Source organism: Delphinus delphis, chromosome 2 (assembly GCF_949987515.2).
Source record: "Delphinus delphis chromosome 2, mDelDel1.2, whole genome shotgun sequence".
Classification (NCBI taxonomy): domain Eukaryota; kingdom Metazoa; phylum Chordata; class Mammalia; order Artiodactyla; family Delphinidae; genus Delphinus; species Delphinus delphis.
In genome coordinates this window covers 145,642,542-145,657,722 of record NC_082684.1, presented here as the reverse complement: position 1 = coordinate 145,657,722, position 15,181 = coordinate 145,642,542, and the positions used below count along the sequence as shown (strand labels likewise).

Sequence of the window (15,181 nt, the reverse complement as noted above, 5' to 3'; positions counted from 1 at the left end):
TTTTTTTATTGAAGTATAGTTGATTTACAATCTTGTGTTAGTTTCTGGTGTAAAGCAAAGTGATTCAGTTATACATATATATACATATGCTTATTCACATTGCTTTCCATTATGGTTTATTACAAGGTATTGAATATAGTTCCCTGTGCTATAGAGTAGAACCTTGTGGCTTATCTATCTTATATATAGTAGTTTGTATCTGCTAATCCCAAATTCCTAATTTATCCCTCTTTTATAGGCACTATGAAACCAAAAAATTTCGTGTGACTTGTCTTATTGCAATATTTGCTTTATTGCAGTGGTCTGGAACCAAACCCACAATATCTCCAAGGTATGCCTGTATATTCATACAATGCAATATTATTTGGCAATAAAAAGAAATGAAGTATTGATAGATGCTACAACATGGACGAACCTTGAAAAGAAATAGAAATGATTAGCGACATTTACCCTTAAAATATTTCTAGATACACCTAAACTGCTATCGGGTGTGTTGCTTCAGGTTAAAGGGATGAAAGAAGTGTAGGTGGTCTGTAAAGTTCTGACTATAACTGTCTTTTCTCTTTTTTGTATTTCTTTATGTATTTATCAGTGCACTGTTTAGAATACAAAACTAATTTTAACATTAATTATGTAATACGTTAATTCATCTGACATATACTTTGCCTAGCATATGCCAGGCACTGTTTTTGGTGCTGGAGATACAGAATTGAACAGGACAAATCCACTGTTGCTAGCTTACATACTAGTGAGGGGAACAGAGTAGGGTTGGCAGGAAGGAAGTCCTCTTCAAAGAAGTGATATTTGAACAGAGACCTAAATAACATAAAAGTCTGGAGGAAGAGAACATAAGGTAGAGGGTGGAGATATAAAGGCCCTGAGTTGGGAGGAAGTTTAGTATATTAGAGCAACTTGAGAATGCAAGTTGTTAAAACAGATTGCTGGCTCCACACAGAGTGTCTGATTCAGTAAGCCAGGGATGGGGCCCAAGAAATGGCATTTCTAGCAAGTTCCCAAGTGATGCTCGTCTTCTCATTGCAGTGGCTTCTCTTGTTGCGGAGCACAGGTTCAAGGCGCGTGGGCTTCAGTAGTTGTGGCACGCGGGCTTAAGAGTGCAGGTTCAGTAGCTGTGGCACATGGGCTTACTTGCGCCGCGGCATGCAGGATCTTCCCCGACCAGGGATTGAACCTGTGTCCCCTGCATTGGCAGGCAGATTCTTAACCACTGCGCCACCAAGGAGGTCCCAAGAAATATTTTTCTTTAAGCAATATGCCATGGTATTGTTCGGTCTCTTTGTTACAGTAGCCTAGTCTTACCCTAACAGCAGGAGAAGTTAGAGTGGAAGCAAGGGGAAGACTTAAGAGACTACTGTAATAGCCCAGTCAAGAGATGATGGTTGCTTGAATCAGGGTATAAGTTAGCTGGGGCTGTTTGCTGTCACACCCATTCCTCTCCCTTCCTTTCCTCTGCTGGCTGGTCTCTGCTTTCTGCACTTTCCAGACTCCCTGTCAACTGGCTCTGGCTGGCTTTAGGCACTGTTTGGAGATGGGAGGGGAGGAACAGGGGAAGCCAGGTCATGTCTTTCTTTCCCTCTCTCTCTGTCTCTCTCTTTCTCTCGATCTCTCAATCTCTGCCACAGGCAGCATTTCTAGTAAGGATGGAATGGCTCCAGCTCCTGCCATATGGTATCACCATGGATCCAGCTTCTTCTGGGTGACCATGACCTCTTCTCCTTTTGTCCTGCCAGCCTAGAAACAGCAGCAGCTTCCTACAGTAGTTAATCTCTGGGTTGCCCCACCATCCTCTTTGGCTTATCACTTCTTACATCACTTGTGTAACCAGTTCCCTGCATTAAATCCCCTCTCTTTTAAATGATTTTCCGTGTGGGTGACCCTGGCCTGACACAGGGGGAGGTGGTGGATTAGTGAGAAGTGTTGGAATCAGGGCATATTTTGAGGTAGAAATGACAGGATTGATGAGGGATTGGATTTGGGGTATGAGAGAAGAGTTTAAAAATCAAAACAGAACATTTCCGTGCAACCTCTTCACTAAATTGCTTCTCAGTCTCAGAAAAAGTACACCATCATATATCCAATCTCAAAACAAAAATCTAGGCCTCAGATTCATTGGATTCTTTCCCCGAGTCGTCATAAAGTTTTATTCCAGCTTTTGTGACATGTGGGGACTTGCCTGGAATTATAGGGTATATACCTCATCATACCTAATAAAAAAAAACTTAGACTGGAAATGGAGCCAAATTCAGGCATCACCGCTAATTTCAGAAATTCCAATGAAATTTGCTAATACTGTGCTTTGAGAAAGAAACCAGATTCTGTATCTAGATTAGACAGCCTGTCCCCTGGACCATTGCCAAGACAGTTTCAGGGAGTGCAGGGAAGTACAACAACCCAGGTTTTGCTACATCTGTTGGTAAGCCATAGCATTTTTAGATAGGCTAAAACATGGGAGCTAAAGCATACTTGAGAGATCCTAGGAAAGTGGAAAGTGATCACCAGTTACAAGGGCTGAGACTCAGAAAGCTTCTATTTCCTTTTATTTGAGACTACTGAGGATAAAGACAATCTCTGGGAAGGACAAAGAATTGTCTATTAGCTGTGTGACCTAGGATAATGTTAACCTCTCTGAGCTTCAGTTTGCTAATCTATCAAAAACAGGGAAACCATTACCTACCTTGAAAGACTGTTGTATTAAATCATATGATAGGCCTTAGAACATGGCACATAGCATGTGTTCATATTCCTTCCCTTCTCTTCCCTTCTACCTCTCCCATGTGGGTAGCACTGTAGTGTAGATTAACTATAATTATCTGTAACTTAGCTTACTCTCAGTTAATAACTGTTGATCTTCAATAAGTGGTGCTGCGAAAAACTGGACAGCCACATGCAAAAGAATGAATCTGGACCACTACCTTACACCATACACAAAAATTAACTCAAGCAGATTAAAGACTTGAATATAAGACCTGAAAACATAAGACTTCTAGAAAAGAGCAGAAAGCTCCTTGACACTACTTTTGGCAGGATTTTGGGGTTTGACAGAAAAGAAAAGGCAAAAAACCCCAAAAAAACCCCACAAAAATCAGCAAGTGGGACTACATCAAACTAAAAAGCTTCTGCACAGCAAAGGAAACCACCAACAAAATGAAAAGGCAACCAATGAAGTGGGAGAAAATATTTGCAAAGTGTATGTCTGACACAGGGTTAATATCTAAAATATATAAGAACTCATACAATTCTATAGCAGAAAAACAAACAATCTGATTAAAAAATGGGCAGAAGATCTGAATAGACGTTTTCCCAAAGAAGATATATGGATGGCACAGGTACATGAAAAGATGCTCAACATCACTAATTGTCAGGGAAATGGAAGTGAGATATCACGGTGATATCATCTCACACCTGTTAGAATGGCTATGATCAAAAAGATGAGAAATAACAAGTGTTGGAGACGGTATAGAGAAAAGGGAATCCTTGTGCACTGTTGGTGGGAATGTAAATTGGTGCAGCCACTATGAAAAATAGTATGGAGGTTCCTCAAAAAATTAAAAATAGAACTACTGTATGATCCAGCAATTCCACTTCTGGGTATTTATCTGAAGAAAATTAAAATACTGATTTGAAAAGATCTAAGCACCCCCATGTTCATTGCAGCATTACTTACAATAGCAAGACATGTAAACAACCTAAGTATACATCAACAGGTGAACGGATTTTAAAAATGTGGTATGTATACACATTTGGAATACTTGTCAGCCATAAAAAAAGAAAGAAATCCTGCCATTTGCAACAATATGGATGGACCTTGAGGGCCTTATGCTGAGTGAAGTTAAGTCAGACAGAGAACAACAAATACTAAATGATCTCACTTATATGTGGAATCTAAAATGAAAACCAAAACAAAAAAAAAAACAGAAAAATGAGCTCATGGATACAGAGAACAGATTGGTGGTTGCCTGAGGTGCGGGGGGGGAGGTGGGAGAAATGGGTGAAGGGGGAAGATACAAATTTCCAGTTATAAAATGAATAAGTTATGGGAATGTAATGTACTGCATTATAATTACAGTTAATAGTACCGTATTGCATATTTGAAGGTAGTGAGGAGAGTGGATCTTGAAAGTTCTCATCACAAGGAAAAAATTTCATAACTATGTTATGATGACAGATATTAACTGGACTTATTGTGGTGATCATTTTGCATTATATACAAGTATCAAATCATTATGTTATACATCTGAAATTGACACAATATTTTATCAGTTATAAAAAATTTAAGTAAACAATTCAATGATCTTTAGTGTATTCAACAGAGCAGTGCAGCCATCACCACAATAAATTTTAGAACATTTTCATTGCCCCAAAAAGAAACCTTGTATCCTTTAGCAGTCACTCCCATCCTGCTCCCCACTGTTCAGCCTTAGGTAAACATTAATCTACCTTCTATCTCTATGAATTTGCAGATTCTGAAATTCTATATAAATGGAAGCATACAATATGTGGTCACTTGTGACTGGCTTCTTTCACTTGGCATAAGACTTCCAAGGTTCTTCCAAGTTGTAGTATATATCAGTACTTCATTTCTTTTTATTGCCAAATGACATTCCATTGTGTGGCTATTCCACATTTTATTTATCCATTCCATCAGCTGATGGACATTTGGGTTTTTTCCACTTTTTGGCTATTATCATTTCTCTTTTTCTTGAAATTAGTACTACAATGGAATGACTAAAGGACAGGCAAGAAGAAAAAAAGTATTGAATCCTGGAAAATTTCTCAATTAGGTGAATGATGACTGAATAAAAGAATTCTCAGAACACAACATTCAGTATGGACATGATTCCTATTAACTGATCATTTCCAAAACCATCACTATTAATTAAATGCCTTTCAAAATATCTTCTTATGGCAAGTATTTGTGTCTAAGTGCTTCTGTTTATGGGACAAGAAATTGAAATGGCTGTCTTGGCAGTATAACCACAGTTGTATAAGCCAAGGGATTAAGAGTACTTTTGAGAAGAAGTAACAATGTGTTCTCCATGGCTATGGAAATGATGGTAAGTTTATACATAATGTATGGATGACCATATTATACCCTTATGAGAATGTCAATCAAAACTGCATTTCTGTCAGGAGATAGTTTCCAATTCACAAAATGTATATTTTTTACATTAGAATCCTTGCTGTCCACACTTCCCTGTCAACATATTTTTAAAAATCCATTTCTAAAAATGAAAGGATTGATAATTCTGACATTGAGCAACAACCCTCTATGCCAGCCAGCCTGGTACAGGAAAGTTTAAATCTAATCCTCACATCACTCTGTATATAACATAAGTGCAGTTGATATTGCAAAATCCTAAGGTGGTACTCTTTTTAATTACACTTAAACTGGCTGGTATGGCCAGTACTGCTTCAGAGGATATAAAAAGAATAGCAGCTAAGCTTGCATAGAGCAGAGGTATGCTCTAGAAAGAACAAAAAAGTCAACGGACTTAGTGTGGAATGCAAGGCTTAAAAATTCCATAAATTCAGGAAGGAAAGCAAGAGTTTACTTATAGGCATTTAGAAAGATTTTGCCTTCTCACCAGGAAGTGCTCACATACTAAACTTTAGGTTTGTTTGCCTACAGGTATGTTTATATAATTTTAACTATTAATAAAATGTGAGTAACAACTTGCGTTCTTTTTACACAAGGCCAGCTAGATCTTTTTACACAAGTGGGCAATGTTTATCTTGGTGTTCAATGTTTATCTTGGGTGTTCCTTAATTTCCATTTCCTCTGTTTCCTTTCCCAGTGTTCCTTCCTCGAGAAACAATATTTTTAAAAATGTGATTTACACAAAGATGTTAATGACAACTTACTTATTTCCAAAGAAATATAGGCATTTAAAAGGAGGCCACAGTAACACAGAGGAATAAATTATTACTGATGAAATTTCCCTGTGCATATAGATCAGAGGTACACTTCAGGGCCTTCCTGAATCCACATTTTTTTCCCACAGTAAAGCAGGCCCTGCTATAGACCCAGAGACATAAAAAATTGACTTGCAGAACTGCATAATGAGTATGTTTAGCTGAAGGAAGGGGAGTTCTTAGATCACAATCTCAATATCAGTCAGGAACAACTGTTTTCCTTTAAATCTGAAACTTATGAGAATGATTAGGTGATAGAAAAGACATTAATGGTTCTGATCATAGAATCAGAAGACATAAAGATGTTGCATGCAACATACACAGGTAGAAATTAACAACTTCAGACCTCCTTCTGTGAGTGGCGCTTCTGGTTCTGCCTTTTCATCATAATGCTCTCAATTGCAACTGTCAGCTGGGTTTCCTTGGTTCAAATATCCATAATAATACCTGAAAGGGTTCTCTAACTTGGAGGTTCACAAAAATAATAAAGCATTTATTTGAGAATGACTTATCCTAAACTATGGAAGAATTAGATACAGATTTTCAGTTTGAGCATAGTGGAATAAAATTGGCATTTCCTCCTTCCCCTCTAGGAAATCACACTAAAGAAGAATGAGAAAGAGAAATACAAGCTAGGATGCATGTGAAATCCTAAGCCACAAATAGATAGAAGGGCTGCCAAAAGCAGTGAAGATCAAACAGGATGTGGGAGGAAGCAGAAGGGGATGCCTGTGAATGCAAATCCCTGAGAGAGCGGGCGCTGCCCCAAGATGAGGAGCATGCCCAAGATAAAGAACTAAAATCCTCATGCGTCCTAACTGGGACAAGCTGTGTGGAATAGTGACAGGAGTTTGATTCTGAGAAGCAGGGCTAACAGGACTGAACAAGGACTCATATGATGAGCCATATTTTAAAAAACAGCCTGTTGGTGAGGCAGAGGATTAGAAAAAGATTCTGAATGCTATGAATCTTACAAACTGCCTATTTCTGTTGGCCAGGGAGAGGTTAACAGTTAAATGGACTCTCACACTTAACTGAGGGCTCTAGGGAGAATGCTGCTAGCCTTGGACACGGCTTTAGCATCCCTAACATATGAATCATTTGGAAATAGCTGGTCAAGGAGAAGCCCACTTAAACCAACATGAGAAATCAAAACTAAACCATCCAGGATCTATATAAAAGTATTACAAGAAAAGAGGAGAAAAAGAATAAGAAGAAATGCAGATGAACACTGATCAAAGCAGTATATTCATGAAACAGATGAAAAATTTGACCAAGTGTTTGCCACGGATTTAAACAGTTAATGGAGCAATTTATCTATAAAACAAGAACCCAAATATACATACAATATGTTTAAGAGCCTTAAAAAGGAAGGGAAAGAAAATCAATTATGCCAAAAGCTGGTTCTTTGAAAATATCAATAAAATTGATAATCCCCTAGCCAGGCTAAGAAAAAGGGAGAGGACACAAATTACTAATTTCAGAAATAAAAGAGGGGACATCACTACAGATCCCATGGACATTAAGGGATAATAAAGGAAGAATTTGAATAACTCTATGCCTACAAATTTGATAACCCAAATGCAATGGACCAATTTCTTGAAAGACACAATCTGCAAACATTCATACAAGAAGAAATAGATGATCTGAATTGGCCTATATTTATTAAAGAAATTGAATGAATAATTAATAACCTTCCAAATCAGAAAGCACCAGGCCCAGACAGGGTAACTCGTGAAATATATCAAACATTTAAGCAAGATATTATGCCAATTGTCTACAATCTCTTTCAGAAGATAGAAGCAGAGGGAATACTTCCTCATTCTATGAGGCCAGCATTACCCTAATCAAAACCAGTCCCAGACATTACAAGAAAAGAAAACTATAAACCAATATCTTTTATGAATACAGAGCAAAAATCTTCAACAAAATATTAGCAAATAAATCCAAATACCTATAAAAAGTATTATACACCATAACCAAGTGGGATTTATCCCAGATATGCAAGGCAGGTACAGCTTTTGAAAGTTAATTAATATAACATCATATGAACAGGCTAAAAAAGAAAAAGCACAGGATCATATCAATAGATACAGAAAAAGCATTTGACAAAATCAAAGAAAAACTCAGGAAGAGAAGAATAGAGTGGAAGGGAACTGCCTCAATATGATAAAGAATAACTACCAAAAAACCTACAGCTAACATACTTAATGGTAAGAAACTAGAAGTTTTCCTGCTAAGATCAGGAACAAGGATGTCCCTTCTTACCACCTATTTTCAACACCATACTAGAAGTCCTAGTTAAGGCAGTAAGACGAGAAAAAAAAAGTATACAGATTGGAAAGGAAGAAATAAAATTATCTTTGTTTGCAGGTGACGTGATTGTCTATGTAGAAAATTCAAAAGAATCAATAAAAAACTTCTGGAACTAAGGAACAATTACAACAAGGTTGTAGGATAAAAGATTAATATACAAAAGTCAGTTGCTTTCCTATATACTAGCAATGAATAAGTGGAATTTGAAATTAAAAACACAATACCATTTACATTAGCACTCCAAAAAAACAAAATAGTTAAGTACAAATCTAATAAAATAGGTACAAGATCTATCTGAGGCAAACTATGAAAAACTAAATAAATAGAGAAATAGTCCATGTTCAATACTGAGGGAGACTCAATACTGTCAAGATATCAGTTCTTCCCAACTTCATCTATGATCCAATGAAATCCCAATCAAAATCCCAGAAAGTTATTTTTTGGATATAGAAAAACTGATTCTAGTGTTTATACGGAGAGACTAAGGACTCAGAATAGTCAACACAATATTGAAGGAGAAGAACAAAGTTGGAATGCTGAAACTACCAGATTTCAAGTATTACTATAAGGCTACAGTAATCAAGACAGTGTAGTAATGGCGAAAGAATCAACAAATAGATGAATGGGACAGAAAGAGAGCCCAGAAGTAAACACACATAAATATAGTCAACTGGGGGAGTTCCCTGGTGGCCTAGTGGTTAGGATTCTGGGCTTTCACTGCTCTGGCCCAGGTTCAATCCCTGGTCAGGGAACCGAGATTCCACAAGCTGTGTGGCCATAAAACAAAAACACAACAAAATATAGTCAATTGATCTTTGACATAAGGAACAAAGACAACACAATGGAGAAAAATAGTCTTTTCAACAAACAATGTTGGGATAACTGGACATCCACATGCAAAACCATGAATCTAGACAAAGAAATTACATTACATTAATTACATTAAATTACATTAATTCAAAATGAATCATATACCTAGATGTAAAATGCAAAACTATGAAATGTATGTAAAAGTAGAAGATAATACAGGAGAAAACCTAGTTGACTTTGGGCAGGATGATAGCTTTTTAGATATAACACCAAAGGCACGATCTATAAAAGAAATAATTGGTAAGCTGAATTTCATTAAAATTTAAAACTGCTCTGTGAAAGACAACATCAAGAGTGAAAAGACAAGCCACAGATTGAGAGAAAAATATTTGCAAAAGACATATATGATAAAGGACTGTTATACAAAATATACAAAAGGCTCTTAAAACTCAACAATAAGAAGATAACCTGATTTTAAAATGTGCCAAAGACCTTAACAGACACATCACCAAAGAAGATATACAGATGACAAATAAGCATATGAAAAGATTCTCCACATCATATGTCATCAGGGAATGGAAATTAAAACAACAATGAGATACCACTATAAACCTATTAGAATGGCCAAAATCCAGAACACTGACAATACCAAGTGTTAGCAAGGATGTGGAGCAACATTTATTGCTGATGGGAAAACAAAATGGTACAACCACTTTGGAAGACAGTTTGGCAGTTTCTTATAAAGCTAAATATACTCTTACCATACAATCCAGCAATTACGTTCCTTGGCATTTACGGTGAAAACCGTAATGTGAAATGCGGTGAAAACTTATGTCCATGCAAAATCCTGCACAAGGATGTTTATAACAGCTTTATTAATAATTGCTAGAACTTGGAAGCAACCAAGATGTATCTCAGTAGGTGAATGTTGAAATAAACTGTAGTACATCCAGACAATGGAATACTATTCAGCGCTAAAAAGAAATGAGCTATTAAGTCATAAAAGGACACAGACTTCCCTGGTGGCACAGTGGTTAAGAATCTGCCTGCCAATGCAGGGGACAGGGGTTTGAGCCCTGGTCCGGGAAGATTCTGCATGCCACAGAACAACTAAGCCGGTGTGCCACAACTACTGAGCCTTCACTCTAGAGCCTGCAAGCCACAACTACTGAGCCCGTGTGCCACAACTACTGAAGCCCACACACCTAGAGCCCGTGCTCCACAACAAGAGAAGCCATTGCAATGAGAAGCAACGCAACGTATACTTCGTGCACCGCAATGAAGAGTAGACCCCGCTCACCGCAACTAGAGAAAGCCCACGTGCAGCAACCAACGCAGCCAATAAATAAATAAATAAGGACATGGAGGAAACTTAAATGCATATTATTAAGTGAAATGCATATTATTAAGTGAAAGAAGCCAACTGAAAGACTACATATTGTATAATTCCAAGTATATGACATTCTGGAAAACGGAGACAGTAAAAAATCTGTGATTGTCAAGGGTTGGGGCAAGGAGAGGATGAATAAGCAGAGCACAGAAGTTTTTAGGGCAGTGAAAATACTCTGTATGATACCATAATGATGGATACATGTTATTTTACAGTTGTCCAAACCCATACAATCTACAACACCAAGAATGAACCCAGATGTAAACGAGTGACTACGATGTGTCAGTGTAGGTTCATCAATTGTAACAAATGCACCACTGGTGGGGGATGTTGATAATGGGGGAGGCTATGCATGTGTGGAGGCAGGGAGTGTATGGGAAATCTCTGTGCCTCCTTTTTAACTTTGCTATGAACTGAAAACTGCTCTGAAAAAGAAAAAGTCTTAAAAAAAGAAAGGAAGAGATTCTGACATATGCTACAACATGGATGAACCTTGAAGATAGTATGCTAAACAAAATAAGGCAGTCACAGAAAGACAAATATTGCATAATTCCACTTATGTGAGGTACCTAGAGTAGTCAAATTCATAGAGATGGAAAGTAGAATGGTGGTTGTCAGGGGCTGGGGGAGGGGGTTAGGAATGAGGAGTTAGTATTTAACGAGTACAGAGTTTCAGTTGTGGAAGACAAAAAAGTTCTGGAGATGGATGGTGTAGATGGTGCACAACAATATGAATGTACATAATGCCACAGAACCATTCACTTAAAAGTAGTTAAAATGGTAAATATTATATATATTTTACCACATTATTATTATTTTTTTAGTAAAGAGCAAAAGGCAGAGATACAAGATTCAGGAGGAAAGAGACAACAAAATGAATGAAACACGAGTTGGAAGATCTCTAGGGGGAATAGTGGCTTTAAAAATATCAGAAATGGAGTAAAAATGGGAAGTAGACCAGGAGAGACCAGATACTGATGAGAATGCAAAAAGGAACATAGAGGTTACATAGAGCAAGCAAAATGAATGAAAATAAATATAATTTAAAATGATTAGAGATACAATGATATCTAGAGAAGACAGGCAAGTGAGATACAACATACACTTACCTAATATCCCTATATAATGGATCAGAACAAATATTTGAAATATTACTGAAGAAACGTTCATTTTGAAGGGGTATGTCAGGTCTCAGAAAAAAAAACTGACACATTATCGTCAACACAGGTATATCCTGATACAATTGATGAACTGTGAAGATAAAGAAATAATCCTTTGGACAACCAGGCAGAAATAATGAGTCATCTACAAAGGGTAAAAACAAAACAGGCTGACATCAGACTTCTCCACAACAATATCCAATTCCAGAAGACTGGAGAAATGCCTCTAAAATTATCAAGGAAAGAAATCGTGACCCAAGAAATTTATATCATCCAAGTTGTTATTCAAATATAAAGACAACAAATGATATTTAATATTCATTAATGCTGTGGAAATGTTGGGAAAATATTTGCAATTCATATCACAAATTGCTGTTTTTTAATCTGTAAAGAATCTTACTTTTTAAACAACTACAAACACAAGAACTATATGCTAACAATTTTAAAGACTTAGACCACATGGAAAGTTTCTTGAAAAATATATGTGTACCATATGAGATGTGACTGAAGAAGAAATTAAAGTTTGAATAGTCCTGCAAATATTAAATATATTAAAGCAATTGTTTAAAATCTTCCCACAAAGAAGAGATTAGATAATATGAGTAGTTAGAAAGATATATTTTTCTGGCAATCAGGAGAAATGTCAGGGCTAACACATGTCCATATGTTACTAGAGAACATGTAAAGTAGAAAAATAACTATGAAAATAATTGTAAAAGCATTAAAACAAATCATGAGGTATATATTAACAAAAGCTATTGCTGTTCTGAAAGGCTCAGTTGGCAATTTGCCCAGCCTGGGCTGCTTGCATGCTGATGTGTTAAAGAGCTGTCCTTTGGGGCAGACGTTGCTCCATCAGACCAATCATAAACCACTCCTTCACACTTCTGCCAGGAAGCAGGACCCCTTAGTAAGTAGCACTATGGAAATGAATGAATTATGATATAGAAAATAAGGAAATGGGGTGGAAAGGAGATGTTTGCAAAGTTTGGGGCGGGGGGTGAAAGTACTATTCCCAAAGATTTCTAGGTATTTTTGGTTTATGAGAAAGGTAAAGGTATCCCATTTTTCTATTTCGAGTATGTATTACATTTATTTTCAAAGCTCATCCCCATCTTTATTTTCAATAGGGCTCAATCATTTATGAGGCATCATTTTTAGGATACAGGATGAAGTTTAGTGGCTGAACTAGGTGCATAAACAAAGGGGGCTCAAGCCTCTTCCTACATGTAAATATCTCTTCGTCCGGTAGCACCATTGCAAAAAGTAACCTCATTGAACCACTTGAACAAATTTCAAAAGGAACTTCAACCACTCACCTGGACACAAGCTGGAGGCTCATTTGTCCAAACTGCATGTTCCTCAACTAAATATATTCTCTCATTATGGACAGCAACTCCAGATTCATTTTGCCCTAAAGTAAAGAGAATTGAATAAAAAGAGAAGAAAAAAAAACCCCTATAGATAAATCAACAGATGAATGGGCAAAGAATTTGAACAGTTTACATAAAAGGAAATATAAATGGCTCTAAAACTTATAAGAAAAGATGTTTAATCTCATAATGAGAAAGGCAAAATAAAATTAAACTGAAACATCATGGTTAACCCCACAAGTTGGAAAAGATCACAAAGCTTGGTAACACTGTATTAATGAGAGTGTGTTAAAGAGGCATTTTCATATACTGCTGATAGGAACATAAATTAGTACAACCTCTATGTAGGGTCATTTAGCAATATTTATCAAAATTACAAACACATATACTCTTAGAATCAATAATTCTACCTCTAGGAATTTATCCTATAGATTACTTACATATGTACAAAAAACTTACAACTCATTACATCAATGTAGAGTTGATTAAATAAATTATGAGGCATCCATTCAATGGAATACTATGCTGCTGAAGAAAGATGGGTAAAATTATTATTGATACAGAACTAATCCCAAGATATAGTTTAGTGAAAAAAATAAGCTTCAGAGTACATGGAAAATTATCATTTGCATAAAAACTGTGTGTACATTTGCACATATATGCATTGAAGCATCTATAAGATATTGGTAATATTAGTTACCTCTGAGGAGGGGAATTAAGTTACTGGATAAGAGTTAAATAGAACTTATTATTGTCTACTCTTGTACTTTTGGAATTTTAAAACGTGAATTCACTAACTAGAAAGAAAAAGAGAGGGTATAAGCAATGTGTGTTTCTGTTGTTTACAACTATTATCTTTTCTGGGGAATTTGTGTATACTCTTAGCCAGGAGTGGCTAAGGGAAGTGTCCTGGGCCACTCTCTCCTTTTACTAACCGAGTTTTGGGATATTTCTAGGCTATTGCTCTAGCAAACTGGAGGGATATCCTGACCCCTTACATTTTAAAAAATGTAATCTTTCATGAGGTAGAGATTGTAGCCTTCTAATGAAATTTACTTAAAATCTCCTGATGCCCTGTTAAGCCTCCACCAATGGCAAAGTCTCATTAGACCTGCCCATGCTAAAGCCTATTTGATATTAAAACAAAAGAAAAGGTCTCTGCCTAAGTAGATTAGGGAGACAAAATCAAGCAGTCCAGACTTCTAAACAAGGGGACTTTAAACATGGAATTTGCATATATTATTCATTCTCTCTCCATTCAAACAAGCAGATATTGCTCAGTGAACTCTGGCCTATGCTTAAAAACAATGGTTTTTAATATCCCTCTTTCCATGGCTGCCACCAGAAAAATTCCTGGCTCCACTGGGGATTTTCAGAGTAACACCCTCTCAAGACTCTCCTTTCTCTAAAATGCCACTTGGAACTTTGTAAGTGGAATGGTTTCTTTGCCTCTATATGGCAAGTTTCCACTCAGTACAATCCATATCTGCTTCTCTGTTTGGCATTTTCCCTCTCATCTTAGCTTCTGGTTAAAAGAGTAACTTCCAGGTCAAATTTAATTTAATAAAGTATTAAACACTGTAAAGAAGTCATGGAATCACTTGTTGCCAATGGGGAGGGGGTTGGGGGGAGGAAAGGACTGGGAGTGTGGGATTAGCAGATGTAAACTATTATATATAGGATGGATAAAAACAAGGTCCTATTGTATAGCACAGGGAATGATATGCAATATCCTGTGATTAAACCATAATGGAAAAGAATATTAAACAATAAAAAAGAATCGGGGCTTCCCTGGTGGCACAGTGGTTAAGAATCTGCCTGCCAATGCAGGGGACACAGGTTCGAGCCCTGGTCCTGGAAGATCCCACATGCCGCGGAGCAACTAAGCCCACGCACCACAACTACTGAGCCTGTGCTCTAGAGCCCGCGAGCCACAACTACTGAGCCCACACGCCTAGAGCCCGTGCTCCACAACAACAGAAGCCAACAGAATGAGAAGCCCGCGCACTGCAACAAAGAGTAGCCCCTGCTCGCCACAACTAGAGAAAGCCTGCACGCAGCAACAAAGACCAAACACAGCCAAAAAAATAAAATAAAATAAGGGCTTCCCTGGTGGCGCAGTGGTTGGGAGTCCGCCTGCCTATGCAGGGGACGCGGGTTCGTGCCCTGGTCTGGGAGGACCCCACGTGCCGCGGAGCGGC

The 15,181-nt window shown here is 37.3% G+C and overlaps 1 protein-coding gene and 1 long non-coding RNA gene across 2 annotated transcripts in view; both read right to left on the bottom strand.

Annotated features, from left to right (window-relative positions):
* ZNF280D (zinc finger protein 280D) overlaps positions 1–11,580 on the bottom strand; it is a 163,007-nt gene extending 151,427 nt beyond the window's left edge. Inside the window, exon 1 of the mRNA XM_060005918.1 lies at positions 11,557–11,580. The gene's annotated coding sequence lies outside the window, so the exon portion shown is untranslated. The remainder of the gene's footprint in view (positions 1–11,556) is intronic.
* Positions 11,581–12,918: 1,338 nt separating this feature from the next.
* LOC132419856 (uncharacterized) overlaps positions 12,919–15,181 on the bottom strand; it is a 127,429-nt gene continuing 125,166 nt past the window's right edge. The window contains exon 3 of the long non-coding RNA XR_009518259.1: positions 12,919–13,021. This is a non-coding gene — a long non-coding RNA (uncharacterized lncRNA). The remainder of the gene's footprint in view (positions 13,022–15,181) is intronic.